At 47.4% G+C, this 24,910-nt stretch overlaps 1 protein-coding gene across 1 annotated transcript in view; it reads right to left on the reverse strand.

Moving 5' to 3' along the window:
* Positions 1-24,227, reverse strand: part of LOC120048751 (myocyte-specific enhancer factor 2C-like) — a 50,752-nt gene extending 26,525 nt beyond the window's left edge. The window contains exon 1 of the mRNA XM_038994983.1: positions 23,874-24,227. The gene's annotated coding sequence lies outside the window, so the exon portion shown is untranslated. The remainder of the gene's footprint in view (positions 1-23,873) is intronic.
* Positions 24,228-24,910: the final 683 nt, after the last annotated feature.

A 24,910-nucleotide genomic window follows, 5' to 3' on the forward strand; every position in this document is an offset into this window, starting at 1 on the left:
CCAACCTCAACCAGTCGGCTTCTTACCCTTGAGATTACCATTGAGAAGACCAATAGAGGTTCCCTCCATGTCCCGTGTCATGAAACAAGGCCCTTCTAGGCGGCACAAAGCCTTCTGAGAGAAATCACACCAGCTTTAGTCTATCAAAAGGAAAAAAATCACCACAACCGCACTGCCCGCCATCAGATCTGGATTCCGTCATGATGCAACAGGACACATCGTTGTGATTGTGAAACCTTAACCGAGAGGACAAACCCCTTCTTCTCTACTGTTTCTCAAAACATGTGTAAAGCCTTCCCTAAATGTTTTTTAGCAAAAAACGGGAGGGGGAAAAATAGCTAACTAAAGGCTTTCTAAGCGATCATGTGAAATGATGGACGAAGTGCATTTCTGTGTGGCAGTGTAGGGTGACTAGAGCCCTTTTGAGGTGCAACGCTAGATGAAAGCATTGGAAGAGAGAGGAGTGTTCTTATTCACGCATTACAGGGCATCCTGTCAGCACCTTAACTGCAATGGCTTTCCTCCACACACACTGCAATCAGGTGGAAACTGGTCTAACAGCTCTAAACAGCATCCCTGCCCAGCCCCATGAGTGTAGAATAGAGATAATAGCAGAAGCCTTCAAAGTGCTTTAAGTGGAAGAAAAAACTGATACGAGGAAGTTGGTATCTGATGTGTCAGCTGTGGGGGACAATAATTTATATTTTTCAGTCAGAGATTATTGCAATTTGTATTATTTGATTAATTAACATGCAAGAAGACATTGTCATATTCAAGTAATTTTATTTAAAAAAAACAAAGGCCTGGTTATTGACTTAAAATCTACATGATGTACAGTATATGGCGAAACCTCACCCAATCAACAAACCTCTGCTACACATTTTCAACAAGCATGTTGTTGCCATGGCTTTCTATTCTTGGACCAATGGAAATCCATTCAGCACACAGTGGTCTCCTTTTTCATCTCTGTGTGCTTTGAGAGAAAAGTAAAAACCCTGTAACTCCTCTCTCAGTGGAGAGGCTGTGAGGTAACAGGTAACAGGGCCTTTTAAGTCCAGTGCTGCCTACTACTGTTTTGAGAGGGGAGAGGGGGAGCAGGGAGAGTGGAGGAGCAGGAGGAGAGGAGCAGGGGGAGAGGAGGAGGAGAGGAGAGGAGGAGCAGTAGGGGGAGAGGAGGAGCAGGGGGAGAAGAGGAGCAGGGGGAGAGGAGGAGGAGCAGGTAGAGAGGAGGAGGAGAGGAGAGGAGGAGCAGGGGGAGAGGAGGAGGAGCAGGGGGAGAGGAGGAGGAGAGGAGGAGCAGGGGGAGAGGGGAGGAGGGGAGGAGGAGCAGGGGGAGAGGAGGAGGAGCAGGTAGAGAGGAGGAGGAGAGGAGGAGCAGGGAGAGAGTAGGAGGAGCAGGTAGAGAGGAGGAGGAGAGGAGAGGAGGAGCAGGGGGAGAGGAGGAGCAGGGGGAGAGACGAGATGAGGAGCAGGGGAGAGGAGGAGGAGCAGGTAGAGAGGAGGAGGAGGAGAGGAGAGGAGGAGCAGGGGGAGAGAAGGAGCATGGGAGATGAGGAGGAGAGGAGAGGAGGAGGAGGGGGAGAGAAGGAGCATGGGAGAGGAGGAGCAGGAGGAGAGGAGGAGCAGGGGAGAGAGAGAGGGAATAGTCAGGCAGCTGCTGCAACTGAACGTCTCACTCAGCACCCGCAAACAGGGCCTATAGTGTCATACAGAGCAGGAATGGTGGACAGATAGCCACCCGTCAGAGCCAAAATGGAGACAGGTGAGAACCATCTTTCCACAGCCCATTGCTGACTCCCCCAAGGATAAGGTGACTTGACACAATGTGTCAACCGCTCTTTGAAAGCAGGCCAAGGGCTGTAAAACTGCAGCTGCTGCATGGGTCCAATGGAAGCAGCAAGCGAGAGAGAGCTGCCGGACAGCTGGATCCTGCTCCCTGTCGCCTGCTACCTGCACGCCTGCTCCCTGTCGCCTGCTACCTGCACACCTGCTCCCTGTCGCCTGCTACCTGCACGCCTGCTCCCTGTCGCCTGCTACCTGCTCGCCTGCTCCCTGTCGCCTGCTACCTGCACGCCTGCTCCCTGTCGCCTGCTACCTGCTCGCCTGCTCCCTGTCGCCTGCTACCTGCTCGCCTGCTCCCTGTCGCCTGCTACCTGCTCGCCTGCTCCCTGTCGCCTGCTACCTGCACGCCTGCTCCCTGTCGCCTGCTACCTGCTCGCCTGCTCCCTGTCGCCTGCTACCTGCTCGCCTGCTCCCTGTCGCCTGCTACCTGCTCGCCTGCTCCCTGTCGCCTGCTACCTGCACGCCTGCTCCCTGTCGCCTGCTACCTGCTCGCCTGCTCCCTGTCGCCTGCTACCTGCACGCCTGCTCCCTGTCGCCTGCTACCTGCTCGCCTGCTCCCTGTCGCCTGCTACCTGCTCGCCTGCCTGCTTCCTTTTGCTGCATCAGCGACGTGACTTGGGGACTGTAACTACATTTCATGGATGCAATAGCTGCCAGACTACTCGGTGAGCAGTAGGTACTCAGAGTGTTAACGTAGATACAGGTTCTCCGGGTTCTGTGCCAGACTACCCGGTGAGCAGTAGGTACTCAGAGTGTTAACGTAGAAAAAGGTTCTCCGGGTTCTGTGGCAGACTACTCGGTGAGCAGTAGGTACTCAGAGTGTTAACGTAGATACAGGTTCTCCGGGTTCTGTGCCAGACTACTCGGTGAGCAGTAGGTACTCAGAGTGTTAACGTAGATACAGGTTCTCCAGGTTCTGTGCCAGACTACCCGGTGAGCAGTAGGTACTCAGAGTGTTAACGTAGAAAAAGGTTCTCCGGGTTCTGTGCCAGACTACTCGGTGAGCAGTAGGTACTCAGAGTGTTAACGTAGATACAGGTTCTCCGGGTTCTGTGCCAGACTACTTGGTGAACAGTAGGTACTCAGAGTGTTAACGTAGATACAGGTTCTCCGGGTTCTGTGCCAGACTACTCGGTGAGCAGTAGGTACTCAGAGTGTTAACGTAGATACAGGTTCTCCGGGTTCTGTGCCAGACTACTCGGTGAGCAGTAGGTACTCAGAGTGTTAACGTAGATACAGGTTCTCCAGGTTCTGTGCCAGACTACTTGGTGAGCAGTAGGTACTCAGAGTGTTAATGTAGATACAGGTTCTCCGGGTTCTGTGCCAGACTACTTGGTGAGCAGTAGGTACTCAGAGTGTTAACGTAGATACAGGTTCTCCAGGTTCTGTGCCAGACTACTTGGTGAGCAGTAGGTACTCAGAGTGTTAACGTAGATACAGGTTCTCCGGGTTCTGTGCCAGACTACTTGGTGAGCAGTAGGTACTCAGAGTGTTAATGTAGATACAGGTTCTCCGGGTTCTGTGCCAGACTACTTGGTGAGCAGTAGGTACTCAGAGTGTTAACGTAGATACAGGTTCTCCGGGTTCTGTGCCAGACTACTCGGTGAGCAGTAGGTACTCAGAGTGTTAACGTAGATACAGGTTCTCCGGGTTCTGTGCCAGACTACCCGGTGAGCAGTAGGTACTCAGAGTGTTAACGTAGAAAAAAGTTCTCCGGGTTCTGTGCCAGACTACTCGGTGAGCAGTAGGTACTCAGAGTGTTAATGTAGATACAGGTTCTCCGGGTTCTGTGCCAGACTACTTGGTGAGCAGTAGGTACTCAGAGTGTTAACGTAGATACAGGTTCTCCAGGTTCTGTGCCAGACTACTTGGTGAGCAGTAGGTACTCAGAGTGTTAACGTAGATACAGGTTCTCCGGGTTCTGTGCCAGACTACTTGGTGAGCAGTAGGTACTCAGAGTGTTAATGTAGATACAGGTTTTCCGGGTTCTGTGCCAGACTACTTGGTGAGCAGTAGGTACTCAGAGTGTTAACGTAGATACAGGTTCTCCGGGTTCTGTGCCAGACTACTCGGTGAGCAGTAGGTACTCAGAGTGTTAACGTAGATACAGGTTCTCCGGGTTCTGTGCCAGACTACCCGGTGAGCAGTAGGTACTCAGAGTGTTAACGTAGAAAAAGGTTCTCCGGGTTCTGTGCCAGACTACTCGGTGAGCAGTAGGTACTCAGAGTGTTAACGTAGATACAGGTTCTCCGGGTTCTGTGCCAGACTACTCGGTGAGCAGTAGGTACTCAGAGTGTTAACGTAGATACAGGTTCTCCAGGTTCTGTGCCAGACTACCCGGTGAGCAGTAGGTACTCAGAGTGTTAACGTAGAAAAAGGTTCTCCGGGTTCTGTGCCAGACTACTCGGTGAGCAGTAGGTACTCAGAGTGTTAACGTAGATACAGGTTCTCCGGGTTCTGTGCCAGACTACTCGGTGAGCAGTAGGTACTCAGAGTGTTAACGTAGATACAGGTTCTCCGGGTTCTGTGCCAGACTACTCGGTGAACAGTAGGTACTCAGAGTGTTGACGTAGATACAGGTTCTCCGGGTTCTGTGCCAGACTACTCGGTGAGCAGTAGGTACTCAGAGTGTTAACGTAGATACAGGTTCTCCGGGTTCTGTGCCAGACTACTCGGTGAGCAGTAGGTACTCAGAGTGTTAACGTAGATACAGGTTCTCCAGGTTCTGTGCCAGACTACTTGGTGAGCAGTAGGTACTCAGAGTGTTAATGTAGATACAGGTTCTCCGGGTTCTGTGCCAGACTACTTGGTGAGCAGTAGGTACTCAGAGTGTTAACGTAGATACAGGTTCTCCGGGTTCTGTGCCAGACTACTCGGTGAGCAGTAGGTACTCAGAGTGTTAACGTAGATACAGGTTCTCCGGGTTCTGTGCCAGACTACCCGGTGAGCAGTAGGTACTCAGAGTGTTAACGTAGAAAAAGGTTCTCCGGGTTCTGTGCCAGACTACTCGGTGAGCAGTAGGTACTCAGAGTGTTAATGTAGATACAGGTTCTCCGGGTTCTGTGCCAGACTACTTGGTGAGCAGTAGGTACTCAGAGTGTTAACGTAGATACAGGTTCTCCAGGTTCTGTGCCAGACTACTTGGTGAGCAGTAGGTACTCAGAGTGTTAACGTAGATACAGGTTCTCCGGGTTCTGTGCCAGACTACTTGGTGAGCAGTAGGTACTCAGAGTGTTAATGTAGATACAGGTTCTCCGGGTTCTGTGCCAGACTACTTGGTGAGCAGTAGGTACTCAGAGTGTTAACGTAGATACAGGTTCTCCGGGTTCTGTGCCAGACTACTCGGTGAGCAGTAGGTACTCAGAGTGTTAACGTAGATACAGGTTCTCCGGGTTCTGTGCCAGACTACCCGGTGAGCAGTAGGTACTCAGAGTGTTAACGTAGAAAAAGGTTCTCCGGGTTCTGTGCCAGACTACTCGGTGAGCAGTAGGTACTCAGAGTGTTAACGTAGATACAGGTTCTCCGGGTTCTGTGCCAGACTACTCGGTGAGCAGTAGGTACTCAGAGTGTTAACGTAGATACAGGTTCTCCAGGTTCTGTGCCAGACTACCCGGTGAGCAGTAGGTACTCAGAGTGTTAACGTAGAAAAAGGTTCTCCGGGTTCTGTGCCAGACTACTCGGTGAGCAGTAGGTACTCAGAGTGTTAACGTAGATACAGGTTCTCCGGGTTCTGTGCCAGACTACTCGGTGAGCAGTAGGTACTCAGAGTGTTAACGTAGATACAGGTTCTCCGGGTTCTGTGCCAGACTACTCGGTGAACAGTAGGTACTCAGAGTGTTGACGTAGATACAGGTTCTCCGGGTTCTGTGCCAGACTACTCGGTGAGCAGTAGGTACTCAGAGTGTTAACGTAGATACAGGTTCTCCGGGTTCTGTGCCAGACTACTCGGTGAGCAGTAGGTACTCAGAGTGTTAACGTAGATACAGGTTCTCCAGGTTCTGTGCCAGACTACTTGGTGAGCAGTAGGTACTCAGAGGGAAGTAAAGAGCAGAACAGTTACTCTGACACACCAATGTCCTTGTGCCCCGGTGGAGAAAACCAGCAGTAGAGGGAACCATCATTTGGAAAGGCTCAAATTAATCCATGGCATGAGTAAAGAGGGCTATAGACAGAGTAAAATAATCCTTGCCAGATTGTGAACATGAAACAGGATGGAATAGCTCCAGGTGGGGGAAGATGGACGTCAGGAGGATGGTGGTAGTGCCATGGTTAGGTAAATGGAGGAAGATGGACGTCAGGAGGATGGTGGTAGTGCCATGGTTAGGTAAATGGAGGAAGATGGACGTCAGGAGGATGGTGGTAGTGCCATGGTTAGGTAAATGGAAGCGGTTTACGATGTGGTGGAGAAAGCTGTTCAGTGCTGAATCTCATTATTTTAGTTTCAACTGATCACCTCAGCTTCTCTCTCTTCCTCTCTTGCTCTCCACCTGTCTCTCTCTAACGTTGTTTTCTCCACCGCCTATGTTAGCGTGTGCAGTACATTATTGTGGATTCCCTCCCTCAACTCAAGCACACACATCTGTGAAGGGTAATGTTTTTCAGCGAAGGTCCAACCGCTGCCTCGCATCACATGGTGTCATGTAGGCCTACAGAGTCCAGGTGTAACCACCATTTAGACACAGACTGCTGGACTGGAACAGAAAACACCCCCTCAGACTTTAGTTTTACACGTATGCACACACACTCACACACACTCACACACACTCACACACACGCAAGCGCACTGACACACGCACACACACACAAACAAACACACACTACGCTTTCATTATCCCCACAGTCACTAAGGATTATTTACTTGCTTCAACTCATAAAGATGCTGATTAAGTAAACCAACACCATTTAAGTTGTGGTACTAAGACACAGAAAGTAGGGGGGGAAACAATGCAGAAAGAATACCAGCGTCTCCCTTCAATGACTACTAGTACCCCCCCCCCCCATGACAGCAGCCCAAGGCCATGTCACTAAGAACATACAAAGCACTGTCATATTCACCTAATTATGTTCTCCACCAAGGATGACTCGTGATGTTAGGAAAGTTCAGCAGCTCGTGTTGGGGGGTGGGGCGAAGGGTTAGGGGGTGGGGCCAGCTTTATCTTCTTTTCAAACGCAGCAAACTTCCATGACGTCTCGTGGCAGCGAAGGATTCTAACACCAGACAACGTGGTTAGATGATGACGATCCGCTGATGATTTCATCACAAGTTCTTTCTCAATCTTTTTTTGCAGAAGCATTCTAATCAGCCTAATTAAAAGCTTTGTTCGTTTAGAAATCTCTGATGACAATTTGTTTCACTCTACCCTACAGCAGTGACTGTGAAGAAGAGAATTAAATGTGATCTTCTGACAGCAATTATTAACTGCTCCCTCCTGGCCCCAATTAGAGCCACAGGCTAAAGCTAACATGGCTAACACTCCAGAGCGGGTGCCAGCTTATTTTCTGTTACATTTTTCCCAGTTAATTTGAGCACTTTTGTGTTTGTATGTGGTATTGTGTAGAGTAATATATTTTACATTATGGGATTTGACAAAGTTGTTTACGCTTCCTTTTCTGTCTGTTCGCGGTGGCCGATGGAGAAAGACACACGCAGGGAGAAAGATACGGGGAAGTTGAGTGATATTTTTTTCCCCTCTTTGCTATTGGGATCCATCAGCATATTTGGAAACCACACAAAGGTTGCATCATGAGCTGTCTTAGTGTCTACTAAGTTCAACAGTATGCAAGTGTTCATAGACAATAGAGCTATTAGCAGTGTCTATAAAAGGAACAGTCCTAAACAAGTCATAGGGGCTAGGGAGGTACAACAAGCTAACCTCTTTACAACCTCCTCTCTGCTGTAGTGTTCACACAGTTGGCTCCGCTATGACAGAGGGTGGGATGTCTGGAGTTTGGAGGCAAAGATAAATCACAGAGGTAGGCACAGATCACAGACCCTCTGTTGCTCTATGGAGTACTGGAGTGTCTGTGTGCACTCGTGTGTGTGTGTGTGTGTGTGTGTGTGTGTGTGTGTGTGTGTGTGTGTGTGTGTGTGTGTGTGTGTGTGTGTGTGTGTGTGTGTGTGTGTGTGTGTGTGTGTGTGTGTGTGTGTGTGTGTGTGTGTGTGTGTGTGTGTGTGTGATTGTGGAGGGAATTGTGGGTATACTAGGTCAAGGTCGCTTTAAACAAACTGTCATGGCAACCCCTCACATCTGGCTCCCATGGCAACATATTGGCCACTAGAAGCTAAATGCTGAGTCTGAATAGGCAGGCTAGACTGCTACTGTAAACGGTCCAGGAGAGTTCAACCCACCGCCTTAACAGACAGAGATGAAAAGCGTTACGGATTGCTTTATTTCTGTCTTCTCCTCTGCGCCTTTGGGTCACCACTTGATGATGATGACCTGTTGTTTTCCTTGTATTAGGTTCAAATAAATCAGCCCTTTCTGCTACACTCATATGGTATTACTTTAATGCACTTTGCTCAAACTACAGCAATGTGAAACAACACTGCTTAACATCCCTGTTTGTGTAACATTACAGTGGTATTATGGCGTTCTCTAACAGTCTGGCTGCTCTAAAGCCAGAGCCACAGCCTGGAAATGAGACTGTGCACAGCGTGGAGGTCATTTGAAAAGAAGTAGAAGGTTGCACACTTAAACAAGGATGTCCTTCATAAATTCAACCTTCTGGGGGATTTTTTCAGTCCCTGCGCACCGTTAGGAAACCGAGTAACCTAGATCGCAAAGTGAAGAGAGAGAGAGAGAGAGTAGAGCAGAGAGAGAGAGAGAGAGAGAGAGAGAGAGAGAGAGAGAGAGAGAGAGAGAGAGAGAGAGAGAGAGAGAGAGAGAGAGAGAGAGAGTAGAGCAGAGAGAGAGAGAGAGAGAGTAGAGCAGAGAGAGAGAGGGAGAGAGAGAGAGAGAGAGAGTAGAGCAGAGAGAGAGAGAGAGAGAGAGAGAGAGGATTCTGAAGCCCCAACCTTGTTCCCTGCCTGGCCTGTCAGAAAAAAACGTGCTCCAGTCTGCTAGCATGATGTCAGAGTTTCTCTTGTTTTTTCTGAAGACCGCAAGCTGATTGGGCTGATTATTGGTGGGCGTTGTTGTCCTGTTGATGTTGCGCATCATTAAACTGGGATTGTTCCAGTTAGTGTTTGCTTAAGCAAGACTGATGTAATGTTTCCGGGCAGAATCTCTTTCACACACACACAAACACACACTGTAAACTTGAGACACACAAAGAGCTTGAATGTCCCCACATCCATCATTTAGTACTACAACATGTTGTTTCAATTCAGAGTTGGCTAGAATATAGAGTACATTTATACCAAGAAGCATATACAAAACTGACACTGAACTTTATTCATCCAGTTGAATGAGTCTGTGGATGAGTATATTTAAGTCTCCCCACAATGATGCAAACTACAGTATATCGACAGAGATTAAAAGAAAAGCCCAGGCCAGTAGCTGAGCTGAAGCCTGCACCTACAGCTCTCTAAGGAATGGTTGGGTGGGGATGGAGGGAGGGTAGAGGTTGGGTTGTGTTGAGTGTGGAGGGGGTGAGCGGCGTACCTACAGATCACACTCTTCAAGAGGAGCTGGAGGAGGCTGGGAGGAGGCTGGGAGGAGGCTGGGAGAAGGCTGGAGGAGGCTGGGAGGAGGCTGGGAGAAGGCTGGGAGGAGGCTGGGAGGAGGCTGGAGGAGGCTGGGAGGAGGCTGGGAGAAGGCTGGGAGAAGGCTGGAGGAGGCTGGGAGGAGGCTGGGAGGAGGCTGGAGGAGGCTGGGAGGAGGCTGGGAGGAGGCTGGTAGAAGGCTGGGAGAAGGCTGGAGGAGGCTGGGAGAAGGCTGGGAGGAGGCTGGGAGAAGGCTGGAGGAGGCTGGGAGAAGGCTGGGAGAAGGCTGGGAGAAGGCTGGAGGAGGCTGGGAGGAGGCTGGGAGAAGGCTGGGAGAAGGCTGGAGGAGGCTGGGAGGAGGCTGGGAAAAGGCTGGAGGAGGCTGGGAGGAGGCTGGAAGAAGGCTGGGAGAAGGCTGGAGGAGGCTGGGAGGAGGCTGGGAGAAGGCAGGGGGAGGCTGGAGGAGCTGGGAGGAGGCTGGAGAAGGCTGGGGCGAGGCTGGGAGGAGGCTGGAGGAGGCTGGGAGAAGGCTGGCGGCTGGGAGGCAGCCCCACCAAGGCCAGACCCGGGCCAGAGCCAGGCCAAAGCTCTCATTAGATGGCGGCTGGGTGCCACGCTCCTGTTTGGAGTGGTTAGGGGGACCAGCAAGGGGCTGTACTCTACTCCCCGCACCATCACAACCCGACCTCATCAAAGGCGGCGCTCGTAATTTGTCACAGAAAGCAGCCAATAAACATATGTTAGGGGAAGAGGGAGGAGAGGAAGAAGAAGGAAGGACGAGAGGAGGGGAAGGCGAGTGAAAAAAGATAGCGCATGATTAAAGAGCCCGCACAGCTGCACAAAATCCAAACTACAAAAAGCGGTTTGAAAGAGACCTCAGCTAGAGTGATCTGATAAAGCTTACTGCTACTTAAACCCTACCAGGGATGAGGAGGAGGAGGAGGGGAGGGAGAGAGAGACAGAAAAAGAAAGAATGAAAAGAGACAAACAAATATTAAATTACTGACGCGCAACCACACTTCTTGGCAGAGACACTCGTCTCCTCTCCTTACGTGATTATAGCGGCCATTGTATCACACAAACATGACCCCTCTTGCCAATAACTCCACTACCGCTTTGGCCAAGTTCTATTTTTAGCCCACAGCGCACCATTGTGCCTGACGTAGATCACAGCAATGAGAAAATCTGTCAAGGTACTTTCCCCCCTTTATTTGCCTCACAAAGTGACACTGTACGTGCCGTGCCATGTAGCAAGGCTATTTCACATCCTACAGATTATTTTCTTTAAAAATGTTCCTCCAGAAAGTTCCATACAACTTGTTCACATATTATGCTCCTTGCTAGCTTTCAACTCCTGGGTTCTTGAGCTTGTTTTTTCCTGTTTGTGTTGTTGTAGGAGTAGCGTGTGATGTGGAGATGTGTGATATTTTGGCTTGTTGTTGGATACCGTGGCAGGCTGAACGCATTAGCACAACACGGTGAGGCGTTGCTCGGTTGTCGTCGCTGCGCTGGCGCTGTTTCTGCAGCATGTGATCAGAAAAGGTGACAGAGAAGTTGGGGCCTTCTCTGACGTTCTTCTGCTGATCTCATCCTATTCTGCTTTGAACTGCTTCAACCTGCTCAATGATAAAGGACGGGGGGGGGACTAAAGCAACATAAAATTGGAGATTAGGTCAGAGGGAAAATCCCCAAAAAAGAGGAACATTTTATAATGCTTCCAAATCCTTAATTCATGTATTTTGAAATATTCACTCTTATGACTATTATTCAGATCCTAATTTCCATGTGGACTGAATGAAAACTGTTTCTTGATCCGAGAGATAAAAAGAGAAAAGAAAACAGCAAATTCCTACAGAGAGGCATATAAATCATGTCTATGTCTTTTTTTCTCTGCAGTCTTATCCTTGAAATCAACATTTAGTTATTTTCTTATTTGGGAAGTGAAGAGCTACAGTGGGGGAGTGGGAGATTTGGTTCACAAGGTTTAGCTCTGGTCCGGCTGTACAGTAGAGTGAAGGACAAGGCTGATTAGCCGTAGTTCCCGCCTCAAATCCCTCAGCTCGGAGAACAGCTGCACCGTTCACATAACCTTGCATGCCCCCCCCCTGCCCCCTTCCTACCCCCCTGGCTAATGATAGCAGAGCACGTCCCCTTTGCAAACAAACAGATTTTTCCACTTCACACACTCACACTGGTGGGCTCTCCTCTCTCCCTCTCCTCTCTCCGTTCCCTCCCTTCATTTTCTCATATTATTGATGGTTTTCTCCACCCTGAGAAAAATCCACAGGCCACATGACCTCAGGAACGAGCTGAGAACGATGAAGGACCCTCCCCTTCTTCTCTCTCTGATCCACCCTGTCCAGTGAGCAACCCACTTACTGGGGTGTGGGTGGGGGGTGGAAGGGGCCCGCTCTGGACCCCAGCCGCTCCTGCTGCGCATTATCCCAAATAAACAACTCATTACAGGTGTACTTAACCGAGGGGAGCTAGCGAGCTTCGGAAGCTAATCCCTGTTATCGTTCCAAGTGCTTCTCTACCGACTAGACTAGAGGGAAGAAGAGCCCAGGAATGTAGGCAGCTGAACGGTAGAGGAAAAAGTGGAGGAGATGACAGGTAGAAGAGGAGGGGGACGAGAAGGGAGGGGACGGCAGAAAAGGATTTTGAATTTACTTCCGAGAAAAATTAACAAGAGCCTTTCATTCTTTCACTTTCTCTCTTCCCGTATCTCTCGACATCTCTCTCTCTTTCTCTCTCTCTCTCTCTCTCTCTCTCTCTCTCTCTCTCTCTCTCTCTCTCTCTCTCTCTCTCTCTCTTTCTCTCTCTCTCTCTCTCTCTCTCTCTCTCTCTCTCTCTTTCTCTCTCTTTCTCTCTCTCTCTCTCTCTCTCTCTCTCTCTCTCTCTCTCTCTCTCTCTCTCTCTCTCTCTCTCTCTCTCTCTCTCTCTCTCTCTCTCTCTCTCTCTCTCTCTCTCTCTCTCTATCTCCCTGTGGATTTCGTACTGCTCTTCCTTGTTTTCCACAACCTCAGAAGTGGGTCATCGACAGGCAGCATTTTGAAGAACATAACAAAAACGGTCTGTACTCTGAGAACAATTCTGGGCTTCTTTAACAAGAAGCCCACTTATCAAATTAATCTGTCAAAAGCAAATTAATAACAGCCAGTACTATTCCCTTCAGAAAGGTACAAACAAGTTGGAGAAAACTACTGCTCAATTACTAGTGAGGCATGCCAGCCCTAGATTTCTCTCTCTCTCTTCACAAGGATGTCCTAGTTAATATGATTATAACCGAGCTCAGCATCACCAGCAGTTAGCAGAAGATTGATAAATATCAATCAAATCAATCCAAAGATGTCCTACCTCCTGTATGAGAGTGTCACAAAAAAACGAAACACTACATTTGAGACCTGATCACCCAATGACCGAGTGCAGTGTGAAGACAACCATTTCCTAAGGGAGGCAAAAAGAGAAAGTTAACACTCTCAGCACCATGTTAACATGGCACATGTATGTGACAGTGAAGTGAAATGAACATGACACCTCCACATACAGATGGCAATGAGCAGAGAGGACATCACCCCTCCAGTTTAGACACACAGACACAGTGGGTGTCAGAAAATACTTTGCTCCAGCTTAACCCGTTAACCCTCCTCTCACGACACCACCCTCACAGCCCATTACTGCCATTATCGCTGATAGTCTCTACAACAACAGAGACATACGTACAATTATCACCAATTCACTCCCCTCATATTCCAAAATGTCACCCTATTCAACTATATCCAAGTCTACATGCCAAGAAGACAACGACAACTTCTCCTACTGTAGAGGAATTTCTCATTGGCTTGATACACCCTCTATGTGAGTCCCATCCTGTTTGGTAGTCCCCCAGGGGGCTGCACTGGAGTAGTCCGGCGAGGATGCACTGTAGTAGGGGAGGGATGTGACGTGGAGGCACTTGGAGGGCCTGGGACTGTGGAGGAGGGAGGCCAGCCCGGTGCTTCCACCACGGCAGGTATCCCCCATGCTTCCTCAGCTATTTATAAACCATGAGCCCAGGCCAGGGACAAAAATAAGACCAGGGCCATTTTTTTAACAAACAATACCGCTCACACACACCCTCACAGATCCCCTCACAGACAGGAAACACATAAACAGGAGGTATTATGCTGTATAGAAAAATAGAAAGGTGTCACTGCAGCGCTGCTCAAATATAAACCCTCATCGCTCCTCACCACTCTCCCTCCTTCCCCACTTTACTGCTCACCCTCATCGCTCCTCACCACTCTCCCTCCTTCCCCACTTTACTGCTCAACCCTCTCTCTTCACCCCTCGTCCTATTGTCAGGGCTGACACACACACACACACACACACACACACACACACACACACACACACACACACACACACACACACACACACACACACACACACACACACACACACACACACACACACACACACACACACACACACACACACGTAGAAGGTTACTTGTTTTTCCACTGGGCTTGTCCACAGTGGCAGCCAGCTGAAAGCATCCATCGGCAGAGCTCAGAGAGAGGTTGGTGGTGAGCAATAGGTCCCACTCTGCCTAGCAGGCCGGAGTTTCAAACCTTAAAGTGAATTCGCGGGCTGGAATTTCAAACCTTGAAGTGAATTCACAGGCTGGAGTTTCAAACCTTGAAGTGAAGCACAATGCTGGAGTTTAAAACCTTGAAATGAAGCGGCAGGCTGGAGATTCAAACCTTGACGTGAAACACCAGTCTGGAGTTTTAAACAAAGTGCCCCCTCATTCATTATACATGCAACTCCGCACTGCAAATCTCCTGTCCGCAACACTCTCTCTCTCTCTCTAAGAATGAATAATGACATCACACGCTGCATTATGGAAAAGCCATACATCAAAGCAAACAGCGAGCCAGCCAGAAAACTCTTAAAAAATGGAGAGAGAGAAAGAGACAGAGAAAGAGCGAGAGAGAGAGAGTGAGAGAGAGAGAGAGAAAGAGACAGAGAAAGAGAGAGAGAGAGAGAGAGAGAGAGAGAGAGAGAGAGAGAGAGAGAGAGAGAGAGAGAGAGAGAGAGAGAGAGAGAGAGAGAAAGAGTGTGCGCACAAGAGAGAGAGAGACAGCAAAAGAGAGAGAGAGAGAGAAATATATTTAAATATTTACCCCTCTGTGCCAGGCAGTCAAACCTACACATATTTATCTGTGGACTTGCACAGGAAAGTTACACAATTTCAAACGATGAAGTAAACATCTAACGGCATTTGTCAGTGGCACAAATTCCTATATGGCACTACGAGAACTACCTGAACTTCAGCAGATAAAAGTAGGTTTTTTAAATGTAAAGAAAAGTTTCTGAAGATGTTGCTGAATTTAAGAATTATTGTTGTGGCATAGAAACTAATAAAATATAACAAAATTAGTTTATGAAGATTTCTCTTTCTGCGTTGCACAGCTCAATAAGTAGTATTTACCTGTTATTATTCTGTTTTTTCCCAAATGCAACAAAACATCCTACACGACTTCAGACGATGAAGCCTCAAAGTCATTTTGGAGATTTTTTAAAAATACATTGCCAGTTGTTTCAGAACATGGCAGTAGAAAAAGGCTACAGTCACCAAGCCTGTCAGAGATCTCTATCAGAGAGCAATACAAAGACAATGCCTACACGGCCATACAACACCCAGATATAGTCAGCTTTAGGAACATGTCTGTGACTCTCCGTCTCTCTCCCCCTCTCAGTATCTCTCCCCTTCTCAGTCTCTCTTCCCTCTCAGTCTCTCTCCCCCTCTCAGTATCTCTCCCCTTCTCAGTCTCTCTTCCCTCTCAGTCTCTCTCTCCTCTCAGTCTCTCTCCCCCTCTCAGACTCTCTCCCCCTCTCAGTATCTCTCCCCTTCTCAGTCTCTCTTCCCTCTCAGTCTCTCTCCCCCTCTCAGTATCTCTCCCCTTCTCAGTCTCTCTCCCCCCTCTCAGTCTCTCTCCCCCTCTCAGTCTCTCTCCCCCTTCTCAGTCTCTCTCCCCTCTCAGTCTCTCTCCCCCTCTCAGTCTCTCTCCCCCTTCTCAGTCTCTCTCCCCTCTCAGTCTCTCTCCCCTTCTCAGTCTCTCTCCCCTCTCAGTCTCTCTCCCCCTCTCAGTCTCCCTCCCCTCCTAGTCTCTCTCCCCCTCTCAGTCTCTCTCCCCCTCTCAGTCTCTCTCCCCTTCTCAGTCTCTCTCCCCTTCTCAGTCTCTCTCCCCTCTCAGTCTCTCTCCCCTCTCAGTCTCTCTTCCCTCTCAGTCTCTCTCCCCCTCTCAGTCTCTCTCCCCCTCTCAGTCTCTCTCCCCTTCTCAGTCTCTCTCCCCTCTCAGTCTCTCTCCCCTTCTCAGTCTCTCTCCCCTCTCAGTCTCTCTCCCCCTCTCAGTCTCTCTCCCCCTTCTCAGTCTCTCTCCCCTCTCAGTCTCTCTCCCCTCTCAGTCTCTCTTCCCTCTCAGTCTCTCCCCCCCTCTCAGTCTCTCTCCCCTCTCAGTCTCTCTTCCCTCTCAGTCTCTCTCCCCTCTCAGTCTCTCTCCCCCTCTCAGTCTCTCTCCCCTTCTCAGTCTCTCTCCCCTTCTCAGTCTCTCTCCCCTTCTCAGTCTCGCTCCCCTTCTCAGTCTCTCTCCCCTCTCAGTCTCTCTCCCCTTCTCAGTCTCTCTCCCCTCTCAGTCTCTCTCCCCTCTCAGTCTCTCTTCCCTCTCAGTCTCTCTCCCCCTCTCAGTCTCTCTCCCCCTCTCAGTCTCTCTCCCCTCTCAGTCTCTCTCCCCTCTCAGTCTCTCTCCCCTCTCAGTCTCTCTCCCCTTCTCAGTCTCTCTCCCCTTCTCAGTCTCTCTCCCCCTCTCAGTCTCTCTCCCCTCTCAGTCTCTCTCCCCTTCTCAGTCTCTCTCCCCTCTCAGTCTCTCTCCCCCTCTCAGTCTCTCTCCCCCTCTCAGTCTCTCTCCCCCTCTCAGTCTCTCTCCCCTCTCAGTCTCTCTCCCCTTCTCAGACTCTCTCCCCCTCTCAGACTCTCTCCCCTTCTCAGTCTCTCTCCCCTCTCAGTCTCTCTCCCCTTCTCAGTCTCTCTCCCCTCTCAGTCTCTCTCCCCTTCTCAGACTCTCTCCCCCTCTCAGTCTCTCACCCCTTCTCAGTCTCTCTCCCCTCTCAGTCTCTCTCCCCTTCTCAGTCTCTCTCCCCTCTCAGACTCTCTCTCCTCTCAGTCTCTCTCCCCTTCTCAGTCTCTCTCCCCCCTCTCAGACTCTCTCCCCTCTCAGTCTCTCTCCCCTTCTCAGTCTCTCTCCCCTTCTCAGACTCTCTCCCCTCTCAGTCTCTCTCCCCTTCTCAGTCTCTCTCCCCTTCACAGTCTCTCTCCCCTTCTCAGTCTCTCTCCCCTTCTCAGTCTCTCTCCCCTTCTCAGACTCTCTCCCCCTCTCAGACTCTCTCCCCTTCTCAGTCTCTCTCCCCCTCTCAGTCTCTCTCCCCTTCTCAGACTCTCTCCCCCTCTCAGACTCTCTCCCCTTCTCAGTCTCTCTCCCCTCTCAGTCTCTCTCCCCTTCTCAGTCTCTCTCCCCTCTCAGACTCTCTCTCCTCTCAGTCTCTCTCCCCTTCTCAGTCTCTCTCCCCCCTCTCAGACTCTCTCCCCTCTCAGTCTCTCTCCCCTTCTCAGTCTCTCTCCCCTTCTCAGACTCTCTCCCCTCTCAGTCTCTCTCCCCTTCTCAGTCTCTCTCCCCTTCTCAGTCTCTCTCCCCTTCTCAGTCTCTCTCCCCTTCTCAGTCTCTCTCCCCTCTCAGTCTCTCTCCCCTTCTCAGTCTCTCTCCCCTCTCAGTCTCTCTCCCCTCTCAGTCTCTCTTCCCTCTCAGTCTCTCTCCCCCTCTCAGTCTATCTCCCTTTCTCAGTCTCTCTCCCCCCTCTCAGACTCTCTCCCCTCTCAGTCTCTCTCCCCTTCTCAGTCTCTCTCCCCTCTCAGTCTCTCTCCCCCTCTCAGTCTCTCTCCCCTCTCAGTCTCTCTCCCCCTCTCAGTCTCTCTCCCCCTCTCAGTCTCTCTCCCCCTCTCAGTCTCTCTCCCCCTCTCAGTCTCTCTCCCCCTCTCAGTCTCTCTCCCCCTCTCAGTCTCTCTCCCCTCTCAGTCTCTCTCCCCTTCTCAGTCTCTCTCCCCTCTCAGTCTCTCTCCCCCTCTCAGTCTCTCTCCCCTCTCAGTCTCTCTCCCCCTCTCAGTCTCTCTCCCCCTCTCAGTCTCTCTCCCCCTCTCAGTCTCTCTCCCCTCTCAGTCTCTCTCCCCCTCACAGTCTCTCTCCCCTTCTCAGTCTCTCTCCCCTCACAGTCTCTCTCCCCTCCTAGTCTCTCTCCCCCTCTCAGTCTCTCTCCCCTCTCAGTCTCTCCCCCTCTCAGTTTCTCTTTCTGTTTCTTTCTACATTCTAAATGTTGGAGACATCCCTGTATGACACATTCTTTGGAGGCCGGCCCCTGGTCTGGGAATGGCACAGATGACAGTGGAGAGGAATAGTGGTGTGGTCTTTGGCAGGACACTGCCTGGGTAAAGCTGTGTGCTCTACAGAACAGAGTGTATTCCTACTGTAGCGTCTCCACTCTGACAGTATTATTCACTAACAATGTTTTCAACGGTGGCCACTGACTTCAACAGAGAACTTCCTGCTAATCGATCCTGTGGATACAGAGCTGTGGCTTTGTGACATAAAATAACCCGGAGCATTCAAAATGAACACTATAATCAGCTTTTAACTGCACTGGTCAGGGTGTATGTGAGAAACTCCGCCTCTGGCCCCATGAACACAGGATCTTCTAAAAAACACCTATTAGTGAGCTGTGAAGCACGGCGGCAGGCAGGAGGCAGCAGGCAGGCAGCATTGGTGGCAGCGGTGGGCTTTCAGATGGATGTTAGAGTATGTGAGGCCAGGGCACAGAGGAACCTCTGTGCGTCTCACCGGACCATGTTTCAGAATGACTCGGCTATGTTGCTAGGGTGACAAAGATAAATTACAGTCACTGGAAAATATTTCTGCACTCCCCCCCCCCCCCTACTTTTTTTCTTGTCATTGGGTGAAGTCCAACAGCATGCCACACCAAAGGGAGGTGGGACTTGTCTCTGAACAGTGAGGGAGAAGTCGTCCCTCGCTACGCTACACCACACCACACCACGGCAGAGGCACAGGTCAGCCACTGTGTTTTTATCAAGGAACATGCCTTTCATCTCAGAGTTGATGTGCACCAAGAGCAAACAACTCACGCCTCTGACCCACCCCAAAAAGATTTGGAGTTATTTCCACTTGTACTTCACAGCACATTTAGGGCAGGTAAAATAGACAATTCAAGATGAAGTAAAAATAATATATATAATATATATAATAAAAATACAACTTGTAATCTATAATGCCTAATGTCTGGCTTTTCTAATGCCTGAAAATGAACTTTCACTGACACACTAGACATATTGTATATACATGCAGTAAAAGCTATTCATATCTACTTTAAAGTAATACAACCCGGGCTCATAATATCATGTACAGACTTACTGGGTGTATCGAGTACTGTTTGGAATGTATCCCATATCCTTCTCTAAATGTTTATCTCCCTCTTATCACATCCAACCCTCCTTTCTCTGTTGTCTTCTGTCCTCCTCTCTCAATCCAAATATTCCAGGGCAGAGGTCTACATGGCGAGCTCCATATGTGGGTGTTTTAGGTGGATCTTAGCCTGGCATATATGCAGTTAAAGGCTGGAGCTGGTGATATTAGTAGTCTATGTGGTCAGTAGCGCTGAGATCAGTCCTATCCTGTCTTGCCCAGACCACCCAGCAAGCAGCCGCCATGATGACCAGGCCTGACAGGAAACAGGAAACAGGAAACCGGAAGCAACAGGCAGGAAGTCCTGTTCATCTAGTCTAGTCCATTTGGAATACAACAACATCTCTATCACACATTAGGAGTTACTGACTTCAGTCAGCACAATGGACAGAAACACGTTTTCTCTCCTACAAGCTCTTCAACCCTGTCAATCTCTTTCCTTATCGTTTAATTCTGTCTCTTTCAAAGTCTGTATTACATTCTCTTTCATACGATTTGTTTCTCCTCAGTTTATCTTTCCAGCCATCACACTGACACTTTCTTCTCGACTCTGCCATCTTTCCAGACATCAATTCCTCCATGTGAGAATACAAAAAAAGACATGAATTTTTATTTAAATGTCTACCAACAGACACACAAACTAATTCAAACAAACACACACAAACACACACAAACTGAGACACACACACAGACACACACTCACAAACAAAAGGAACACCAAACACAAAGCACAGCACAGCTAGAATTCTACATTATGCAGAAATATTCTAAAATGTGTTTTACAATACAATTAAACATCAAAGCATGAGATATTCCTCTGTGATCTTTAACACCCTAGTGAACAAACCCCACACACCCCCTTCCGCTTACAGCACCGAGGAAAAGTTGCTGAACGTCATGGCTAATTACTAGATAGAGAAAGAATACTTCGTTATACAAACCAGGACACACTCATATCTAAATTGAAATACATCATAAAACATTGAAGGACTACAATACTTTCTTGGGCTTATTTATTAACTTTATTAGTAATTGCAGCCTAATACAGATACTGTGACAATGCTCGCAATAAACACAAACACAGGGGGAAATATTCCCAACACATACATCAGTTAGGACAATATAATTGGGATCTGCACTAAATTAGTAAAAAAACACATGCTTAAGTTGCCCAGATACTTTTTGTAAGTAAAAAAAATGAAGCTAAACACAACAATATTCAGCCCATATCTAGCTGTAGAGGGAACACCCGGCTTACAATAAACAAGGGCTCACACTGAAACCCCTCAAGTTATCAAATGATTTGAATCTGCTCCAATACAGCAGAAAAACTCCACTGAGCTATTCCGAGCAGAGCTCAGCTCTATTGCACTGTTCATTTCAGATCAAATAGGAGAAGAAAAGCACCCTTCCTGTGTACTGTACGCTGGAGTTCCTGCGTGTGTCATCGTCACATTTGTGGAAAAAGGACCCAAAAATAGAATGTCATTTGTGAGAATATCACCTCATGGTGTAAAATATGATGTGTCCTCCTCATCTGAAGTAAATAAGATTCCTCTGAATTGCTTTGAATGTTACCTGCTTCTTTAAGCCGAAGGGCATAAAGTGCAATTACTTCAGTATCTAGTATCTACCACAAGATCTTGCTAACCTGCAAATGAAAGTGTTTTACTGACGTTTAACTGAGCAAACTCTGCAAACCCCTTCCAAAACATTTGCGACCATTACTGGGGAAAAAAAATCTAACTTTAAAGTAAAGCAATACGGGCTATTAAATTATTTGCTCAAACGTAAACGCTTCTGATGTTTCTATTTAGAAAAATGTTTTCATAGATTTACTTTTTCCTTCATTAGGATGGTATTTTGAACCATGCCTTGCTTATGTAGCACATGCCCATAAGTATCACTGTCGAGACTATTCCCTTCAAACGTAAGCGACCAAATTCAGCAGTCCTTTTTAGAGTTTACGGAGCATGCTAGTGTACGCCTTAAATCAAGCACTCTTTGACAGATTTCCTTATTTCCCTGAATGCCAACAGAGAGCTGAACTCTCTCAGGTCATGCTGTTGAATATCAACCAGTAAATATTCTCTCTGTTTATAAATCAGTACTAGAGAGGAACATTCTAACTACACTGGTCACTCAGAGGAAGCTGAAGATGTTTTTTGGGTTTACAGAAAAGCAGTGATCCTGGCACAAAGGGTGTCCCTTCACTTGAATAAAGCTTTATTGAGCCCCTGGTGTACAGCGATGTGCTTCCACAATCAGCTAAATGCCCTGGCCAATCAGAGTGACACGTGACCCCCTAATCCCTCTTTGTGAGAAGGGTAAGAGCATGTTGTCACTGTTGGTTTTGTGAATTGGCATCCAAAATCCCCAATGATTTGTTAGGAAGGACATGTCTGAGAAGAGTAAGAGAAACAAAGCAGAGAGAGAGAGGGAGAGAGAGAACAGTGAGAGAGCAGAAAGATAGAGAGAGAGAGCGAGAGCGAGAGAGAGAGAGAGAGAGAGAGAGAGAGAGAGAGAGAGAGAGAGAGAGAGAGAGAGAGAGAGAGAGAGAGAGAGAGAGAGAGAGAGCGAGAGAGAGAGAGAGAGAGAGAGTGTGTGTGACTCTGATATTACAGAGTTTGGCTGAGAGAGTACTCTGTGTGTAATCGTGTGTCCACATGTGAGCACTCACCTTCCCTCTGAGCAGATTAACCTAACTCTAAATCCCGAGAGAGCAACAGGCGAGCGACACAAAGAACATCTTCATTGATGGTGGGAGTGGGAAGGAGTACAGTAAAGGTGTGAGCGTATGTCCACTACTCCTTGCCAAAGGACAACTTCCCGTCTACTCTTTCACAACAGAACGTCGAGAACATTCTGAGTAATGCAAAATACACTGGAACCTTGAATCAAGCAAGCAAATCCCACTTTACTGAATAATGAGCTGATATTACTGATAAACGCAGAGACATTAGCCTTGCACTGAGCGTTGCTTGTATTTCCAGTAGTCCAACAGCCCAGAGGTAGTAGCAACTCTAAAAGCCTCTGGATGGGGCTGTACTTTTCCAGAATGTCCTCACAATCACTGCCTCTGCTCAACTCCTTCTTACAAAATAATACAGAAACTTTATAATTTGGCAATTCAATAATTGTGACTCATTTTGAGAAATCATGGCATTGAGTAAATAGATAATTTTCATTTCACATCATGATATTAATTTACAGTATAAAAAGTATTATTATATTAATATTAGATATACAAGCGCATACAATCTACATAATACATACTCAGTCTTAGCAAGCTAAGTTTCCCTAAGGTATCAGAAATGAAGGCACTATGTAATATATAAAACGTGCCTTACTCTATTTGTGTCAATATCTATGAGGGGTTCCAAATTATATTATATCCAAAATAGTAATGCAATTTTAAATAACATTTCTCAAAAGTCATGACAATTACCACAGGTTATTTCAGACAGTGTTCCCTGTCCCACTCTTTATAACAAGCTCAAATTAGTCGGGTTTAAAGACACGCTTCAAGAAAACGATCAGAAAAAAATCAGGAAGTTCACAGAACATTTCTACTGTACAAAAGCTATCATGAGTGAAATGTTATATATAATATATTTGTTCAATGAATTTAGAGCCCTGACTTTACAGCCAAAAGATATGCTATGCATATAGCTTAATAAGTATGTACTTACATTTCTGATGGGTAGAAACGGCAAAAACCTACTAGTATCTTCCATAAGCCCCAAGAAAACAGACACACTTTAGTTTGTCTGAATTGTCACACTAGGCTATCTATCCTCCACATTTAGCTACATTGCTTGACTGACTATAATTACACATGAATATTGTATAGTTCGATGTTCTATTAGACTGTGAAACTATGGCATACAAATCCAGCAGCGAAGCTGAATCATTTGATCTGGCAGTAATGTCAGTTAACAGGTGTGAATGTGACTTGTTAAATATCATTAAAAATAGTAAATTAAGACAACTAACTAGCATCTCGATAATATACCAGTACAACATGATCATGTTGACTTGCATTAATTCACAACGCATTGGGAAACTTTGTTGTAATGTAAAATGTGTCAAGCCTAACTTCTGACAAGTTGAATTCAATCTACAAAATGAGCCACTCATATAAAGGAAGGTATACTTCATTATTAATCATTATTAACAGTCAATACTTTACTAATTTGTGAGACCAGCAGAAATTGTGATTTTTATTCCGGGTTGTGACTTGTTATAAATGTATCTACGCGCCTACCGGTATATATATATAGAGATAGATTAGTTTAAATATATAGATTAGTTTAAAATATATATATATATATATTTAAACTAATAGGCCTATAGAAATATTTCAGAGGAATTATTGTAAAATGCTGCATAATATAATGTCATAACACTTCAATATAAGACGCTGCCAGTAGCTCTATCAGTCTATTGTGCGCCTGTGGATATGGTGCTGCGATATTGTGGGAAGGAAACACTGCAAGGTCAAAGCAACACTTATGTGACAACAAAACCACGAGACATAACTTGACTCTCGTACTTATTTTGCTGCTTGTGGCCTATTTAATTAACAGACACAGTTGTCATAGGCTTTGAGATAAGATGTTCATTGTCACATTGTATCAATAGGTGTAGTGAAGTTTTTGGGGAGGTAACGCGCTTCAAAATAGCGCACAAGTTTCCCGGTGATGTCAAACTGACACCAAAGATTATAAATAAAGACGCCTCGCTGCTTCCATCGAGATACAACGTGTCCTCTGGATATGACAAATATTTGATAGATGTAGGAGCACGTTACTCACTTTATTATGCATGAAATCTGTCCGGTAAGTGCGAGATACCACAGGCAGTCTCCGGTTGTGTCGTCCGGCCGAATGACAGAGCGTACAGGAAGCCGTTGGGTGCCCGGGATGGACTTCGCAAAGACGCACTTAAATCCAGCACTGGCAGCAACGCAACTCAAAAAAGAACGGCACTATGAAATAATATCAAAAACTAGCCGCTCTCTCGTCTGACTGTGTCTTTGAGGACAGTGAGGATGGTTGCTTGGTCTCCAGTGATGTGTCGGCGAAAAGAAGGGACGGTTGAAGCCGTGGACGTCTGTAGCTGATGATGTTGTGAGGGCTGTTTCTCTTCGCTCCCACAATCCTGGCTGAGTCTCTCCCTCACCCTCTCCCAGCGCAGAGAAATATTAGGTTTTACTCCTGAAAGGGGGCGGGCTCACATTTCTCAACTACTTTGATGAGAGAGGCTTAGCACTAATGCATTATTATCACAAACCTGATAAAGTGGACGGACAATTAAGCACTGTGAAAGGACTGTCAGAGAGTATGATTATGGCGGCTATGTGCTTTAAATAAATAACCGTGGAGGGTGTGCTTTTAACTTGTGCAGCTGGCCCACCTAATGAAATTCATGTGGCCAAACTGTTGTGGTTGTTGTCCTTGTAATTGATTCTATTAACATTTCACACTGTCATTAATTAAGCGTGAAATATGTAGGCCCAGTTTACTGTAATATTGTCTTTGATCGGATGCAGCATAGCCTATGGACTAAACAGGCACAATTATAGTAATAATAATAATAATAATAATAATAATACAGTGTTTCATTTTTGTCACAGGACAATTTCTAAAAACATTCAGATATTTACATAAGTAAATGTTTCTGTGAGAAAATGTAATGTTGTTCATCTACAGTTGTTCTGCATCTGTCAATCATTCTCCATGCTCCAGTTATCTCCCAAGATAAGGCCTGACACAGAGAGTAAACATGAGCAAATTAGCACGGGTTATCCCCCAACCAAATGATTTCAAATCATCCACTCAATTAGTGTGAA

The sequence above is a fragment of the Salvelinus namaycush genome, chromosome 1, assembly GCF_016432855.1.
Source record: "Salvelinus namaycush isolate Seneca chromosome 1, SaNama_1.0, whole genome shotgun sequence".
NCBI lineage: Eukaryota > Metazoa > Chordata > Actinopteri > Salmoniformes > Salmonidae > Salvelinus > Salvelinus namaycush.